The sequence below is a fragment of the Lissotriton helveticus genome, chromosome 9 (assembly GCF_964261635.1).
Source record: "Lissotriton helveticus chromosome 9, aLisHel1.1, whole genome shotgun sequence".
Taxonomy (NCBI): Eukaryota; Metazoa; Chordata; class Amphibia; order Caudata; family Salamandridae; genus Lissotriton; species Lissotriton helveticus.
The window spans coordinates 1,170,349,776-1,170,367,443 of record NC_136070.1 but is presented as its reverse complement, the minus strand read 5'-3'; positions in this window follow the sequence as shown (position 1 = coordinate 1,170,367,443).

Here is a 17,668-nt window from a genome sequence, read left to right as displayed (position 1 = left end):
CAGCGGGATCACCCCACAGGATCATGGTAATTGTAGTTAGTTCAGAGCGTTGTATCTTGTTTTAAATTTAAATATCATATTCTTCGCCATCCCTGGACACGTGTTTTGTGTTATTTGCCACTCGTCAGCAGGGAGCAGGTCATAGCTTCTGGGGTTGCCGATGGCTGCCACATATCACCAGGTATAGTTCCAATACAGAGGCACGCAGGTGCAGAGTTCCCATGCTCGTCAGCCAAGAACCAAAATATCAAAAGATGGGCTCGCACACCGCTCACTCATCAGCGGGATCACCCCACAGGATCATGGTATTTGTAGTTAGTTCAGAGCGTCGTATCTTCTTTTAAATTTAAATATCATATTCTTCGCCATCCCTGGACACGTGTTTCGTGGTATTTGCCACTCGTCAGCAGGGAGCAGGTCATAGCTTCTGGGGTTGCCGATGGGTCTCGGAGCTGACGAGCTCGTGGACGATGCACCTGCACGCCAGTGAGCGGTACCTGACCTGAAAATGATTTTGGCCACCTACTCAGCAAACCCCTAAAACTAGTCTGTAATCTCTACTGACGAAGGTTAATGAACCTGAAACACCGGTGTCTAGAGATCAGCACCATCATTGGCGAAACACTCGACAAACTTTTCAACATGGCGAACTACCAGAAGACTGCATTACCCAGAATGCCAGGGGCGACCCTTGCCTGATAGGTGAAGCGGTGTGCTCCCACCCCTGTTGTGTATCTACCATGAACCTATACGGGAGTTTATGTTCTCCCATATAAACTTCGAACCATTACCTGCATATGAGAAGACAACTGATGAAATTTGCCCACCCGTAGCTCACAAACTGTATCTGCAGCTTAGGTATCAAACTCTTCATACTCGAGTATTTTGTGCTTATTGGGCACTTGTCCAGCCTGCAAAGGCCACCAGGAAGACATCCCTCACCTCCTTTTCTTCTGCCCAACTTACGGTCTCGAGAGGAAGAAATATTGGGTGTTAGGAGGTATTTGGACGTAGTCAGGTTTCTTAGAACTGATTGTTCCATGCTGGTGACTTTTTCAGCGGCATAAATATCTTATATCCGCCTGGTTATGGCGAGCGAAATGTCACCTTGTGTAAGTGCAAGTGCCTCAATCATCCAAAATTACCACGCTTAAACGATGGGTGGAATGGTTGTTTTTGTATGGCTGAATCCTTTTATGTGCTCTTTTAGTTTTTATTCTCTGTTTATGTGACTATATTTTAATATCTAGGATATTTGTGCTTGCTAGAAGAAATTTGTGCTTTATTGATAAAATTTGCACTGATTCCTTGTTGGGTATAAATATTTTTCCTTATTGGGGTAGTCTTAAGGGCATTAATGGGCCTAATCATCTTGTTTAAATGCAGTCAGGGTGTTGTAGTATGCAGAGGCACTGACTAAAATGCCCAAGTTTTTAACCCCCACTTTTTTTGTATGGTCTTTCATGGCATCACAATTGTTATTTTTATGTTGTTTTAATGCATTTTTATGATCATGATGATAGATTAAAGTTATATGATGTTGACTGGGGAACCAAAGGCAGCTCTTGCAAAAAATGCCCAAACCAGTACACTCCCTTCGTCTCCTCGCACACTCTCTCTTTCCTTTCATACTCTTTCCTTCTCCCTATCTCATCACTTTTTTCTACCTTCTTCCCCCCCCCTCTCTCAGTCTCCCCATGCCTGCTGCAATTAGCCATGAGGAGCTAAGGAAAGTGACAGAGCTACTAGCAGGGGCCGCACTCTCGAAACCGACTTGCAAGAGCTTCAGCCCACCAGGGAAATGCCTGATTTAATATAAAACCTGTCCAGCCCTAGTCCTATTACAAACAGGGACACTTCCCAGACCAGTGGTCTTCAAACCTTTTTATGATGCACCCCAAGTATAAAAAGAAACATCATTGTGGCATCCAGAAATTTTCACAATTATTGTATTAAATTTGCAATGTTTAAATATGTCTAGACTTATTTAAACATTACAGTTATGTAAACCTTTTAAAAATGTATACAAATACATGATTGGCAAACTTACTATTCTGGTTAGCTAAGGCTTACTAATGTGTAAAAGTATCCCCAGTGCGATAATCTGGAAAATGGGGGTAGGGAGGTTTGAAGAATATTTGGAGTCCCTTCCCTTTTGACACATACTCCAGGCCAGATAGAAGTGACAAAAGATGTTACTAATGGCCCAGTAGAGAGTGGCTTAGTGCTGATCATTTGTTTCTAGCTTAAAACAAAGCACCACTATCAGCATGACACTTCTTTTAACCAGAGCATTGTGCCCCCCCCCGGGATCAGTTATGGCCCCCCAAGGGGGGTCCACCCCCCAGTTTGAAGACCATTGACCCAGACTGAGATAATTGGGAGGGAACAGGAGTCATTTTTATCAAAAGCTGATCCCCATAAGTGGCAAACCCAGGCCGGGTTCTCACATAGATGCGATCATTTCTGAAGGTATCATATGAGGCCTTCTTTTGAGCACCGCTCCAATCTAAAAGTCATGTCACAAGTCAGCCATTGTTCTTTGTGTTGTAGAAAGAAAATAACTGCATGCAGTTATCAGTTAATGAACATGCCTGGTGGAATCTTGACAGGCATCACAGAAATGTAAAAACATACTACATTTTAGTGATTTTTTTTAAATCAGCATATTTTTAAGACATGAATAGCCCAGTTCGTCTAGCCACAGTTCTCATCAAATATACAGGCACAGATTTGCTGTGTTTAGTTGTACTTTTTAAATCAAATTAAATACCAAATTGGTTCTTCTGAAACTCATCTACTGAACATTAAGGTGGAAAAGACAGATCTGTACATTTTAAGATTTACTCTATTTTTCTATTTTCAGGGGTATCTTTTGTCTTCCTGTACTGGACAAAGTTAGCACCTCTAAAAAGGTAATCAAAGAGTAGATGTTGTTTAGTCACCTAGTTGCTGTATTGGTAACTTCTCCAACTGGCTTCTTATCCCTGCTTGTCCACTTGACCCAACCATTTCGTCGTTCTGATAAAGTCACTTTATCTCCATGTTCCTCAACCTAAGAATGTGAAGTTATTAAACACAGGAACTGGAACGAGTACTAACGTGCTAGCAACCCCATCATTCCTATTTGCGGAGCCTCAACCCCAAACATTTACTATATTACTGGAGACCCCCCCCCCGTAAAAAACTATAATTCTCCCTAAAACTAGTTAAAAATGAAGCTTCTGTTTATTTGGGGGGAAGGGATGTCAAGGGCTACATCACAGAAAAGGCATGTTTAGCTACCGGTGTATCTGAAAACGGGTTTCTTTCCTAAATTGTGTTATGGAACGAGGTACCTACTGGCGCTGTGAGTTATGCATGATTTGTGGGGTGTAGGCTGGAAATACTGAGTCCCAAATATCAAGTCCCGAAAATCGATGGCACAGAATATAGTTCCAACAACATTGAGGGACAAAATAACAAAGGTACTTTTCTATGCACATTATCTCACTACACAAAAACGTACCTATGTGATATATATATGTCTTCAACGTACGTAGATATGGAGTGAAGAATAGCAAATCCTTACCTCCCTCTGTGTACCTTTATTTCAACATTTTGTCCCTCAACTTTGCTCGAATAATATTCTATCCCCTGGATATTTGTGTTTCGATATTGCCTACTACAATCATTTGTGGACGACTTCTTATTATACAGAAAGTAAAGCCTGAGGGAAGAAAGACGGACACATTGATCATTTTTTCGTTATTCTCTATGATCTTCATTACACCTGACTCCTAATGTTCCTTATCACAGGCCTTACATTATGAGAGTCAGCTATGAAGGGGAAAGTGGCAATTGTCTGCAATAGCCTTTTACATCAAACTCTAAACTTCAACCCCTCCCATTTGCCGTGAAGGCATACATACCTGACCCTTCGTCCACAAATCCACTGTTTTTACCCATGAGGTCCCAAAGTAGTTGAGTACTTTTAGGACTGAAAGCCCCTTGCAATGCTCTGGATAGCATGCTCCCATCCCTGTGTTACCCTCTTGGGTATTGGAGCATTGATGCAAGAGAGTGAGAGTGTAAATTGGGTAATAATAACACTTACAGTGATTTTTAGGTTTCGACCTGGCGATCTGCGCAAGCAGTTCGCGCAGGCGAAAACTCATGTCTTACAGTGTGGCTGGGAATCCGCCCCTCTGTTCCATTGGCTAGCTCCATAAATGGAGTCTAGCCATTGGAACAGAGATCTGTCCGTCAATTGCGGAGCAGATTCGGGGGCGTTCCGGCCATTTTTACTCATCCTGCCCCTTCTGACAACGTCATGCGGCCGTGGGCGGGGTTTATTTTTTTTTGTCCTCCATGTTTGTTTTGGCCATTTCGTGGCCGACCGCCGCCGGAGGAAGTCCAGGTGAGTGCTTGTTTTACGTTGATGTGCACTCGTGATCAGGTAAAATGCCATCCATCAAAGTGCAGGCATGACCGGAATAATGAATTGGTTATTATGCCATTATCTCTTGTATATGCGAAGGGTACCTGACTTGGAGAGGCTAATTCAATCACACACGACGAGAGTGCGTATTTCCAGCCTGCGTGAGTGAAATCTTGTTCCTTCGTAATGAGCAATGGAATTTTCGCCGGTACTAGACCACGAAGTGTAGGCTTTAATTTTAGAGACATGTACATTCTCCTGTACGTCTGTTGGCCTAGTTAGATTATGTCGGCTCAGTAATTGGTTCGTTGTTGGGGAGGGAGAGAGAGCAATGGCCGCTTTAAGGCCCTGCCTCCTCCGGAATAAGTCGCGAGGCTCCACTAACCGGCCGCCTCGAGGCTGCGGCCTGTGGCGCACTTGCTTCTTTCCAGTGGGCGTTAATTCAATTTGCTGGATATCAGACTCCCGCTGTTCACTTATTTGCTGCAATGATTTAATAAAGAATGTTTTTTTAATCTACTTGGCAAGATTGAGTGGCTAGGGCTGCGGGCTGCAACTTCCGGCTCCCCCCTTTCTGTTATCAATGTGATGGATTCTTTGTCCAGACAGAGTTAACATATGTAAAAAAAAAAAGGACCAAATAATGAAGTAATGATGTCACAAAATGTACCGCGCCACAAAATGTACCTTTGCTTGCCACATTATTTAGCCAGTTCTGCCACATTATTCCAGTATACCTACAAATACCTTAGCAGAGATGGATATTAGTGTGTATGTGGAGTAAGTTATCTGGAGATGAAGGTTTTTGTAATTTAAATGTGTTTGTATAATGAATGCTTGTACTTTTATTTTGTTAGCCATTGACCCCTCAACAGTTCAATTGCAAAATGATTTCTGAAGCTCTGGGGAACTGGACAAAACATTTCTAATCTATTAGCTATGTATGAACTGCACATCAGACTCTGAAATGCCTGTCCCAGCTGTCGCCCAAGGTATTCAAGCTAACAGTATCAACCTAGGAAAGATAAATGGCTGACATGCCTTTTCTGGCAGATACTGTGATATCTGTAGCAGGATATCATCTCGCTGAGTTTTCTCACCCATTTCAAGGCCCGCCTTGTAGACTAGTATTTACGAATGTGGGATATTACAACAGCAAAGTCCTCTACTCATTGGGTTTTATATGGGTATATTTTTGTCACCTCTAAAAATTCGTCCTATTTTATTGACCCCTGGTGAAAAGTGAGACGTAAACGAAGTGCCTGCATACATTTATTGTGAAGTTTGAGAAGGGGTCCATAATGGGGCCCAGCGGGCCAGCGATCTCTAGCACAGTCGGCCTCGTGACACCGCCGCCCAGGGGTCAGAAGGAAGCAGTGCACTACAGTTGTACTGACAGGGCTCGAGTCATGACGTCACGTCCTGTTGTGACGTTCCTTTCAGTGACAGCGTCCCCCCACTTCTTTTTTTTTTACGACTTGTGCCCTTCTTTTTTACGACCTGTGCCCTGGTTGTACATGCCTTGTACTGGCCAGCCACCTAGCATGGACCCGTTTTCCTTACTTAGCAGTCAGCCCACGTTGCCCTCTTGTGGCTAGTTGTCTGCTTCTCACCCATGGAAGGAAATGGGAGGGTGTGGACAGGATTAGCACTAGCTTCCGCTTCCTGGGGTCATACTCTGGATGCATGGGCTGCTCAGTGCCCCACCTCACCACCCTCATTCGTCGTCACGCCTGTCTCATATATTTTCGAGAGAGAATGGAGAGGATGTGGCCTAACGGCTAGAGCGGCCGACCTCGAAGCTGCGGAACCGCGTTCGAGTTAGGTCAGGGACGCTCAGCATTCTGTGATTCTGGGCAAATTTGGGCAAATCACTTAAGCTCCCCGTGCCTAACAAAATGTATGTGTCCGTCTGTAACGCAACTGGTGCTCATGTAAAGCGCTCTGATAACTTCGGGTCTAGTTGGCGCTATATAAAATACCCCCACCCCACAAAGTAATGCCTTAATGCCGCCCAAATTTGAATCTCATATTAATCGAATTCCACGGAAGTAGTACTCTATATTTCTCTACGGTTTTATCATTGAGACAGGTGCAACTTTAATATGGGGTTTTATGTGGTGAATCATACCGCACTTCTGTTGCCATTACCAGATTACACTAATTTTACAGACTATAGAAAGATGAGAGGCTGAGTTGGCCCTGCGAGGATTTAAACTTGTTAACTCATTGAGCCATCTTGCAGGTTATTATATGTCCTGTTCCGCAGCCCTCTAGAGCTGTATCTTTCCAAAATGATTGCATAAAAATGTTATTTCTGTGCCCCAAAATACAGTAGATATGGCTCCAAAAATACCTCCCTTCTCCCAAACAGCCTGAAGGCATTCTAAAAGCTTTACATCCTATTCCAAACTGCTGTGAATTTAGTCCAAACGAGTCGTCTAGTCTGGTTCTGTACAAACTGCTCTAAAATCAGGGTTGGAAATCAAATCTTGTACAAAATGGAAGCAAGCCAAAAAATGCATGTACGGCAGCAACATCTGGCCCCAGATGGATGGATGGATGAATGTCCACCCCGAAACACGGTGACTTGCACACTAGTAGGAAAGCTTGGAGCCTTTCACTCAGTAGTGTATCTACCGCCCTGCCGCTCCTGCTCTGCCGCCTCTTCCAATGGCCCGACCTCAGGCATTCCTGCGAGCTGAAGCGGCTCAGCGGCTGCGAGAGCCACGGCAAGGCTGAGCCCGAGCTGGTGTGCTGCAACCCACACCACCTCAGCCGGCTCTGCGAGCTAGGTAAGGAAGGGGCTGCGCCGCCTACACACTCGCCTCCTGCACACTGCACACCTCAGCCGCCCCTGCACATTGCCACAAGTCCTGCGAGCTAGGTGAGGAAGGGACTGCGCCGCCTGCACACTACCACCTCAGCCGCCCCTGCACATTGCCACAAGTCCTGCGCGTGGCGTGTGCACCACTCTCCTCCTGCACACTAACACCAGCGGCGTGCACCACCTCAGCCGCCCCCTGTACACTCTGCACCATGCCACTAATCCTGCGAGCTAGGCGAGGGGCTGCGTGCGGCGGGTACATCACACTCTCCTCTTGCATACTGGGCACTTACCTTAGCGGCATACGCCGCCCCCCTGCAAATTGCCACAAGTCCTGCGAGCTCGGTAAGGTGCTGCGGCGCCTGCACACTCACCTCCTGCACACTGGGTACAAACACCAGTGGCGTGCACCACTCCAGCCGCCCCTGCACACACTACACCCCTGCCACAAATCGTGCGAACTAGGCATGGGGCTGCTCCGTCTGCACACAGGGCACTACCACCTTAGTTGTCCATTGCATACACTGCACATTGCCACTAGTCCTTCGACCTAGGTATGGGACAGCGCGCGGCGCATGCAACACACTCGGCTTCTGCACACTGGGTTTCTCTCAGCAGTTTCTCTCAGCTCTGTTCAGAGGGTGCAGCTGACTGTACATTCAGTACTGTGCCTGTTGTTGTGTGAGTTATGTGTATGTTTGAATATGTGTGCCTCTGTGTTGTATACATGCTTAGCTCTGCTTGTGAAAAAGTGGGTCAGTGCCTGTGTGTTTGTGGTGTACTGTCTGTGTGTCAGTGCCTGCATACCTGCAAGGGTTTTTATATGTCTCTGTGTGTTTACATGCATATCAGTATTCACATGTTCATTTAATGTGATATTTATGTAACATGTTGTGTGTTCTTAGGATGGAATCAGATCGGACTCTACAACTAAGCACAAGTGTGTGTGTGCTAGGCTGGTGTGTCTTGCCGTCCTCTCTCTGGACTCTGCTTTTTTGTGAGGGCTGCTTCTCCTGGCGTGAAGCAAACCTCCTGGGTTCCCGTAATGCCCTGCTACAGAGAGAGCGGCCTCACAAACGAGCGTCCAGCTTTTACTGACCTCTGAGCAAACGGCTCGGGTACATCCATATTGAGCGGGAACTGCAGAGGCCCAATAAAAATACCTTCTAAGGTGGAAGAAAACGAAAGTTCAGACTTGTGTCCAGCAGATGCTGTTGTCCATCATGTTCACTAGTTTTACACCCCCCCCACACCACCCAATTAGCTGCTGTTATCAGGTGAGAGTGGTGAGGCAGTGGGGGGGGGGGCGGGTAATCCACATGTTGCTCTCATGCTAGTAAAACTATTACCCAGCTGTCGTGACCTGACAGTGTGGGCGACGGACAGTAGGGCGTTAGGACCCTGTGGGCAGAGTGACCAGGTCACCGGACACCGGATCCGGTGACGTCAGAGGAAAGAGTGTGAACAATGACTAGGACATGGACGGGGACGGACGTGCGGACCAGCAGCTGCCCGAGAGGCTAACTAGCAGTAATGTGAGATGCCAATAAAGAAACGTGCAACTAACCTGTGTCCCGTGTATGGTGTACCTCCCGGCGCACGTGGAGAAAATGACAACTGGCGACGAGGTAAAGTGACGAACGACGCGTGGGAAGGCTGGAGACACACAAGGAGCCCACCCTGGAAGGGTAGGAGACACGAGAAAGTCTGCCCGTTGAGCAGCGAGGCGGGAGCTCACCCCGACTGCCACCGGTGAAGATGATGCGGTAAGCGCTGAGAAGAAAAGGAATAAATTGGAAAGGCTGGCGCGAGCCATCGCGAGAGTATGGAGAGTCTCGGCTGCCATATTTGAAGGAGGCGAGCTGAGCCAATGGGCAGTGAGAACAGCGGTGGCGGCCATCTTAAGTACAGGCAATGCGATTAGGACGGCGAAATTGCGAAAAAAGCGGCGGCCATCTTAGATCAGGAAAGAAAGATAGACAATAATGGAGCGGCCATTTTAAGGCCAAATAACGTCGGAAAAGAAGGAAATGAGAAAGGAAAGACTACGAGAAGTAAAAATAAATAAAACAAAGGCAGAAATAAGGAGAATAAAGGGGCATATTAAGGACAAGAAAGGACAAAGACGACCAAAGTGACATTTTGAAGGGGACATTCAAGGAAAGGTCATAGGAAAAAGGAGAGCAGCCATTTCAAAGCCAGGCAAAGGGCAAAGAAGAAGAAGAACATAAGACAAGGTGAATTAAGGAGAACGCGAGCAAGAAGAAAAGACAGGAAGAAAAAGAAGATAAAGAAGAAAAGGAAGATAAGCACGGAAAAGGTCTGAAAAGGGAGACAAAGGAAATGAATGTCTTGATTGAAGAATAAAGGATAAATAAAAGGCAAAAGAGCAAGAGCAATAAGGCAAAGGAAGATGATGGTGCAATAAGAAAAGAGATTACCAGAGAATAACAAAAGGACAAATAGAGAAAGAGAAAGAAGGAAAGAATATATACACATATAAGAAAGAAGAACGAGAGAGTGGAAGAAGACAGAGAAGGCTAAATAAAAGACAGAAAAGAGACACACCAAAGAAAAGAAAAGAAAACAAAAGTAAAGAAAGCAGAACAACAAAGAGAAATAAAAGGACAAAGATTGCACAAGGACAAAGAAAGAGCAAAGGAGAAGTTACAAGGCAATAAAGAAAAGAAGAAAGAAGAAAGAGGAGTAAAATAACGAGGAAAGAAGGGACCAAAGAAACAGGAAAGAGAAAAGGCTAAAAGGAAAGGAGGATAACAGAAGAAGAAGAAGGAAAAAGGATACAAAAGAGACACAAGAGAAAAGGACAAGGAGAGCCTAGAAAAGGCTAAAAGAAAAGGAGAATAACAGAAGAAGAAGAAGAAAAAGGGACACAAAAGGGACACAAGAGAAAAGGACAAGGAGAGCCTAGAAAAGGCTAAAATGACAAAGGAGAGCCTAGAAAAGGCTAAAAGAAAAGGAGAATAACAGAAGAAGAAGAAGAAAAAAGGACACAAAAGGGACACAAGAGAAAAGGACAAGGAGAGCCTACAAAAGGCTAAAAGGACAAGGAGAGCCTAGAAAAGGCTAAACGAAAAGGAGAATAACAGAAGAAGAAGAAGAAAAAAAGGACACAAAAGGGACACAAGAGAAAAGGACAAGGAGAGCCTAGAAAAGGCTAAAAGAAAAAGTAGAGCCGAGAAAAGGCTAAAAGGACAAGGAGAGCCGAAAAAAAAAAGGGGTAAAAAAGGAGCAAAACGAAAAGACATACCGCAGGAGAAAGAGCAGCAAAAAAGAAAGGACAAAGACATGCAATGAGCAGAGCGGACAAGCGCCACCAAGGAAATAAAGGCAAGAGGCACCTCAGGGCCAGGACCAAAGGTGTTGAGACAGAAATAATATAGATGATAAGACAACAAGTTCTCCAAAGAGTCACTGGCGGTGACGAAAGTGAAAGGATGGATGATAACGGCTGTTTACGACAAACCACGAATAACAAGAAAGAGATAGCATTTCAAGGACAAAGAAGGCGGAGAAAGAAGAAATGGCAGCGACAACTGCAGCCACATGGAAGGTAGAAGATAGAGGACAAGGAAGCGAGGGAGACACTAGATTCACGAAGGGCATGCAGTAAACAACAGAGACTCATTGAAGAAATGCAGAATGACAAGTACTCTCTCTCCCTCTCTCTCTCTCTCTCTCTCTCTCTCTTTCTCTCGTTCATTCACCTCCATCAATATAACTGTGAATGAGGACTATAGTAAATGTGTCACAAAGATTTGTTTGCAACAAGGGGGGAGGTGTCGTGACCTGACAGTGTGGGCGACGGACAGTAGGGCGTTAGGACCCTGTGGGCAGAGTGACCAGGTCACCGGACACCGGATCCGGTGACGTCAGAGGAAAGAGTGTGAACAATGACTAGGACATGGACGGGGACGGACGTGCGGACCAGCAGTTGCCCGAGAGGCTAACTAGCAGTAATGTGAGATGCCAATAAAGAAACGTGCAACTAACCTGTGTCCCGTGTATGGTGTACCTCCCGGCGCACGTGGAGAACATGACACCAGCGTTAGAACAGTGCCCGGATTGGCCTTAGCAGGCTAAGTTTGCTCTCCAACAGGGACTGGGAGCCTGTGCCTACTGTTCTCCACCCCTGGCATATCAGCTCGGGTTGGGGAGATGTCAATGCCAATAGCTCGAACTTTTCAAAAGGCGAAACCTTTGCATTGTAAATGCTTGTTATAGTTCCCACTGCCTGATGGGCTAGATTCAAATGCTGTTTTTGTGAAATCAGTGAAATTATAACATGGTTACCTTGCGGATAAAAGGCAATCCACTTGGATTGTAAAATCCCTTCCCAGTGCTTTATTGTTTTTTTTTTTTTTGATAGAGCTACAATTAAATGAATAAAAATATGTTTTCAAAATTCTGTTTTATATTTTTTCCTCTGCTGTAAATTGCAGCGATAATTACAAGAGGTGAATGTAGTACACAAATAAAGATTAACATTAAAACTAATCCTAGTTAAGTGCTAATATCATAAGGTAATAATGACCACAGTCCTTTGGCTTGACGAGTGAAAAGCTCGCCACAGACTGGCGAGGTAAAGGTTAAACAGTGCCTACAGTAGTCCTCTTCAGGTCTGCAGGAGACACACATTTTTACAAACCCGTGAGGGCTATCACTGATGTTTCCGCTTAAGCAAGCTGTTGTGATATTTCAGTCAATCGAAGATTAACACAATGTATGGCTGACGCATTTGATAGGCAGGTCAGGTCCGTAAACACAGGTTCAGGAAAGAGGTTCTTTATTTATTTTGCACACATTAAACGGTATTTTCAAGATGATGGAATTAGCCACCAAAATAACGTTTTCTGCCTATAAAAAAGAATGAACCATGTGGTACAAAGTTCCAAGAGGGAGTCTTTATGTAGCAGCCATTTAATGTTGTCCCCAGCATCTCTTCTGGTTCTGGCCCGATGGCGCCAGCAGTCTGGGGAACAGGAGCACCATGTGTGGAAATTAAAGACGAGGTGGCAAATGCTGAACCTCTCAGGCTTGCTGGCATTTCCTGGATACTTTTACCCTGTTACCTTTGATACATTTACCCTGCACGAGAAACAACTTTAAGTGACCCTGTGTGCTCTTTTTACCACTGGGTCACTATTTGAATTAATAAGCACACAATATGTGTATATAGCAAACCATGAAATATGACAAATGCTTATCATTCTCTGGGTAGCTTGCATTGCTGCCCACCGCTCACGCTAACCTTCTGATGTTCTGAGATACAGCCCTCCGTGGTGAAGGCCCCATATTTAATGCCCCCAGGTGGTGGACGTGCACCAGTGCAAACTTCTCCAGCTATGCCATTGAGTCAGCTAGGATAGGGTGTTAAATTTTTCATGCATTGTGGCATATCAGCCTCTCACCCTAGAGCGACTGTTTCGCCTGCATGCCTGATGATGGTGATAACCTGTGAAAGTCCATTGCAGAAATGGAGACTGATTTTCATGAAAGAGGAAGCATGGTGTTCTTAAAGTGATGGGGAAAAAATCTCAAGCATGTTAGGGAGGTAAGGTCCTCACGCACTAATGAAGTACTCTGTTTGCGGCTATGTTTCCAGTGCCCAAATTTGGTGCAGAGGCATTACAAACACAGTAATTCACTGTGGGATCAATTGTCACGCCATGTGATCAACTCTTGAGCACTGAATTCTAATTGATGCCTAAACCAGTTCGTGCATATTTACTATTATTTCACGCAATGTAGCACTGCAGGGGAACTCGCTGCACTGCATTGCGTGAAGGCGAGAGAGCAGAAGTGCTCCATATTTACAAAGATATGGATAATTTCTTCTATTCCCTTGCTCTTATGGCACCCATGGCCTGATTCTCAAACAAACTGGTATCTAAAATAGAGGTCAATCTTGATATATTTCCTCACTCCAAAAATATCCAGAATATAAATTGAGTACATTATATGTGATAGTAATACTTACATGAACCAAAAATTACTATTCAAATGAGTCACTGATATTTCTTCAGTCAAAATGGATCATCTAAGATAGTCTATTTCATTTTTGAACATTGGAATGTTGAGCGCTCCATTGTAGACAATGGAGTGCTCAAGGCTTCTAATGGCTGGTAGAATCCCGGAGAGCAGCATTCCAAAGTTGTTTTCATTTCACAGCTGTTGCTGTGAACAAAAGCCTCTCGGAGGCCGAGGGGATTTAAACCCCATTGGTCTCCGAGAGGCCTTTATTTTTACAACTTAGAACATTCTGTCCTCTAGGGGCAGAATGTTCTAATAGCCTTAGAGCCCTCCGTAGTGGGCTCTACCGGCCATTAAACTCAGGAGTGGGCCTTAATGGCTGGTAAAGCCCTCTATGTTGGGCTCTAAAGCTATATTATAGACCGCTGTTGAATGCTATACTGGTTGTTAAAAGAAGACCTGAGCCTAAGGTTCTAGTGAGGGAGAGGGCATTTAACAACCAGTACAGGCCGAGAACATTCTTCCCACTGATGATAGAATGTTCTAAGTTAAAAATTGAGAATCAGAAGGATAAACATTAGAATGTTTGAGCAGAAGGCCTATACAAGCCATTATTGGCCCTGAGCCACGTCATTGTCTTCAGTGGAGCACTCCACATTCCAATGTTCAAATTACATATATATTATATTATGTCAAAGAATTTGTAGTTCTGACAGTGAATTATGGCGTGGTGCTCTTTGTGCTTACATTATGAGATTTATGAATGAGGCACTCAAGTAGTACAAATACATAGAAGTGGATATACAGTTTAAGATTCGAATCTTCATAAAACCTAAATAGTTTGTACCTGGTACAAACTATTTTAGTTTTATGACGATTCGAATCTTAAATAGTGGCTAGTCCACTTGAGTGATTTGACTTTTCACAACTAGTTGATATTAATCAATCGGATCATCAGGATAAAAATTATTATTTTCAAGCATCTGAAAAAAGAAAAAAAGTAGGACAACCATATCTGTCGCATCACTGTATACCAATTAACAAAACAACCTTGTCCTGAAAGAAGACAGTCAGATCCTGTTTGAGTCCCCACAGCATAAGAAGAGCTTCCTGAGCTGCACACATGTTAGTTTTCCTTTAATGTACCTCAACCCTCCGATATATGGTTCTGCAAACTGGGACAAGTATACCACTTCTGCAGTTGACCATCAGGGTAGTAATGGAAACCAGTCAAAGGAATCTCAGGGAGGTAGTGTCAGGACAGAGACTCACAACTCAACAGTCACAAAAACACCTTGTAAATCCCAATGCTTGTTTTAGAACAAGCATTTGCAATGCAATAGGGCTCGCATTTGCGAGAGTTAGAGCTATTGGCATTGTAAATGATAATGCCTTTTATTTATGTGTTTACAAAACCTGCAAGCAGTGCGTAAACACTGCTTGCATGTTTTGTAAACACATAAATAAAAGGCATTTTTATTTACAATGACAATTACTCAAACCCTTGTAAATGCGAGACCTATTTCATTGCAGATGCTTGTTTAAATAAGCTCTCAAGGTATTTGGAAAATGTGATGCAGGGAACTCACTGTTCATCCAAAAGCCATAAAGGAAGAGGTAAGAATTTACTGATTACTATATTATATGAGCAGGAACACAGCTAATCTGTTCCATGCATGAGCAAATAAAAAATTTCTAAAATGAAACAACAACCTATTTAATAAATTCTGTAAATATCAGAATTTCAAACATGCCTATGCTTAATGCAATGTACTGGTACACACTTTGTGTTGTACTTTATATTGCTTTTAAATGTACTTAAACGATGTTTATAGCTGCATTTTAAACACACTACGGTGTTTCTGGGGCATAACAAATTCTGTAAATATCAGCATTTCTAACATGCATATGCTTACTGCAATGTTCTGTTACCCCCTTCGTATTTAACTTAATATTGCGTTAGATCGCAAAGGTTTTTTGTAGCTGCATTTGAAACCCACTACGGTGTTTCTTGGGGATTTTTACTCTTTTCCCAATCTTTCCTTAGTTTGCAAACATCACTTAAGGCTTAGTCCAAATATGTGCGCTATCCTTTGCGGTCTTTATCACCGACTAGAGAGTATGGCTGGGTTGGTTTTTTGCCTAAAAAGAGGTTTAGGGATCTCTTTAACAATATTCATCCCAGTGGGGGTGTTTTTCCCCAGGCATCAATCATGTTGGTATAAGAAACGTTCAGTCTGTCTGCTACACAAGTTTATTGTTGTACGTTTTCTAAACATGTAGGTACGGAGCAAATTCCACACAGCCCATGTGGAGCTTACATCGGGAAGGCTCCGGGAAGCGACTGTGAAGATTGTAAAACTCTCTTTCATGTCAGACAAACATGGGAGATCCACAACGGGAAAGTCTTCAGCAATAAAACGTTGCGTGCAAAGTAAAAGCGCGCCAGGCGTGGGCTGTATTGAAACGCCGCGTGCACGTGATGTGCCCATATGGGTGCACATCTCCTGTCTCCCTTCCGAACAGAAAGCGACGACAATAGATCTCGCAAAGGTGTGCAGCCCATGTGCTGCGTCGCTAGGCGAGACCTAAAAAAGGGAATTGCTTCAATTTCGCAGCAAAATGTAATTTACACAGTGGTTCTACAAACACAACTAAAGGGGCCTTTCCAAATTCTACAATTCCCACACCACATATAGTGTTCTAAAACAGTTTCGGCAGTGCCCACATATCTGAAGTTCTGGGAGTAATAAAAAAGAGATCATAAACAGCAATCAGGAACAGGTCAGAGTTAACGTTTAGCCTGGATGAGCAACTGCCACGTTTTGCAACCCATAACTTGTCTGTGTCTTTGAGCAAAAGAGGTCAGGGTGTACTCGTTAATCCCCCCAACATTCAGAGTTATCTTTTTTAAACTTTTTATTTGCGACTGCAATCAGATATAGCATTGTACAAACAGGTATCACACATCTTATACAGTATTTTCTTTTTTCTTCCCTCTTAAACTTTGGGCATCCAACTCAACATCCCTCATGGTGGGGCCCGTACAGTTCGTCTGTGGTGGTTCGGACAATTCTATGTAATAGTAATATTATTGTACAAATGAATGCAAACTGCCAACACCCAACCATTCCTCAGTGTGTATACATCTGTGGACCCACAGTTCAGAACATCTCCAATCCCCATCCCTCCCAACCTCCCACCCCGTTTCGTACGTCTCCTAATATCCTAGCACCTGCTGTGCTGTACTCCTGGGCTTAGTAATCGCGAAGGGCTGACCCATCCAAATAAGTGTGATCCTCATTTACTGGCAAACCTGTACACACCATGGACAGGGCTCCACTCGCAGCCACATCCCCTCTCACCCGTCTACGCCCGCTATGCAGTCTCCATCTGGGAGGGCGTCAAATCCATTTCCTCAAACTCCAACAGCATCCGTTCCCAATCCTGTGCAATCGGGTGTTTCCTTAGCCCCCTCTCCTCCCCCCTCCGGAGGATTACCCCCTCAGCCCTACCCCACTTCAATAATTTGGATCGCCAGGTCTCTACAGTTGGGGGTCGTGCAGATTTCCATCTCATAGTCAGCGCCCTGGCCGCCAATAACAATGCTACGCCCAGGAGTTTCAGTGGGGCCTTATGTCCCTTGGGTCGTTTCCTGTGTCCGAGCAGGCAAGGGAGCGTCCCCTCTGGTATCTGCATGCCCGTGGTAGTGTAGAGTATGTGTCGGACCTGTCCCCAATAGCCGTCTATAAGTGGGCAGGACCACAGCATGTGGAGAAGGCCGGCCTCCTCCACTTGACACCGGGGACAGCAGTGGGAAGAGGCAGGAAACCTCCTGTGCAGTCTCCGGGGGGTAAGGTATGCCCGATGTAGTAACATGGCTTGTATAAATTTGAACTTCACATTTCTGGACACCCTCCCAGGGTGTTCCAGAGCAACCTGCCATGCCCTATCTGTCACAGCCTCCCCTGTGTCCAACGTCCAGGTGTTTCTGAGGGAAGTAAGAGGTGTAGCCGCGTGTTCCCTAATGCCAGTGTATAACCACTGTACTAGGTGTCCCCCCGTCCCCATGTGGTGAAGTAGGTGTACTAGCTCGTGTTGCTCTGGTTTACCACGCTGTGGGGCCCATGTAGCACGGATGTAGTGTGTCACCGTGGCATGTAGGAGGTATAATCGTGGTGGGGCTCCTGTGGCTTGCACAAAAGAGGCGTGATCTAACAATGTGTCATCGCCAAACAAGTCACCAACTCTGTCTACCCCCGCATCCATCCAGGGTTGTAACCTACGGTGCGTCAGCCGACCCTGTGGCGTCGGGATTCCCAGCAGGGGATGTTATCAGCGTAGGGCACGGTCGTTGACGTATATGCCAGAGCTTTCCGCCAGCATAGTAGGGCGGTATGTAAGAGGGGGTGGCAATCCCGGGGTACCTT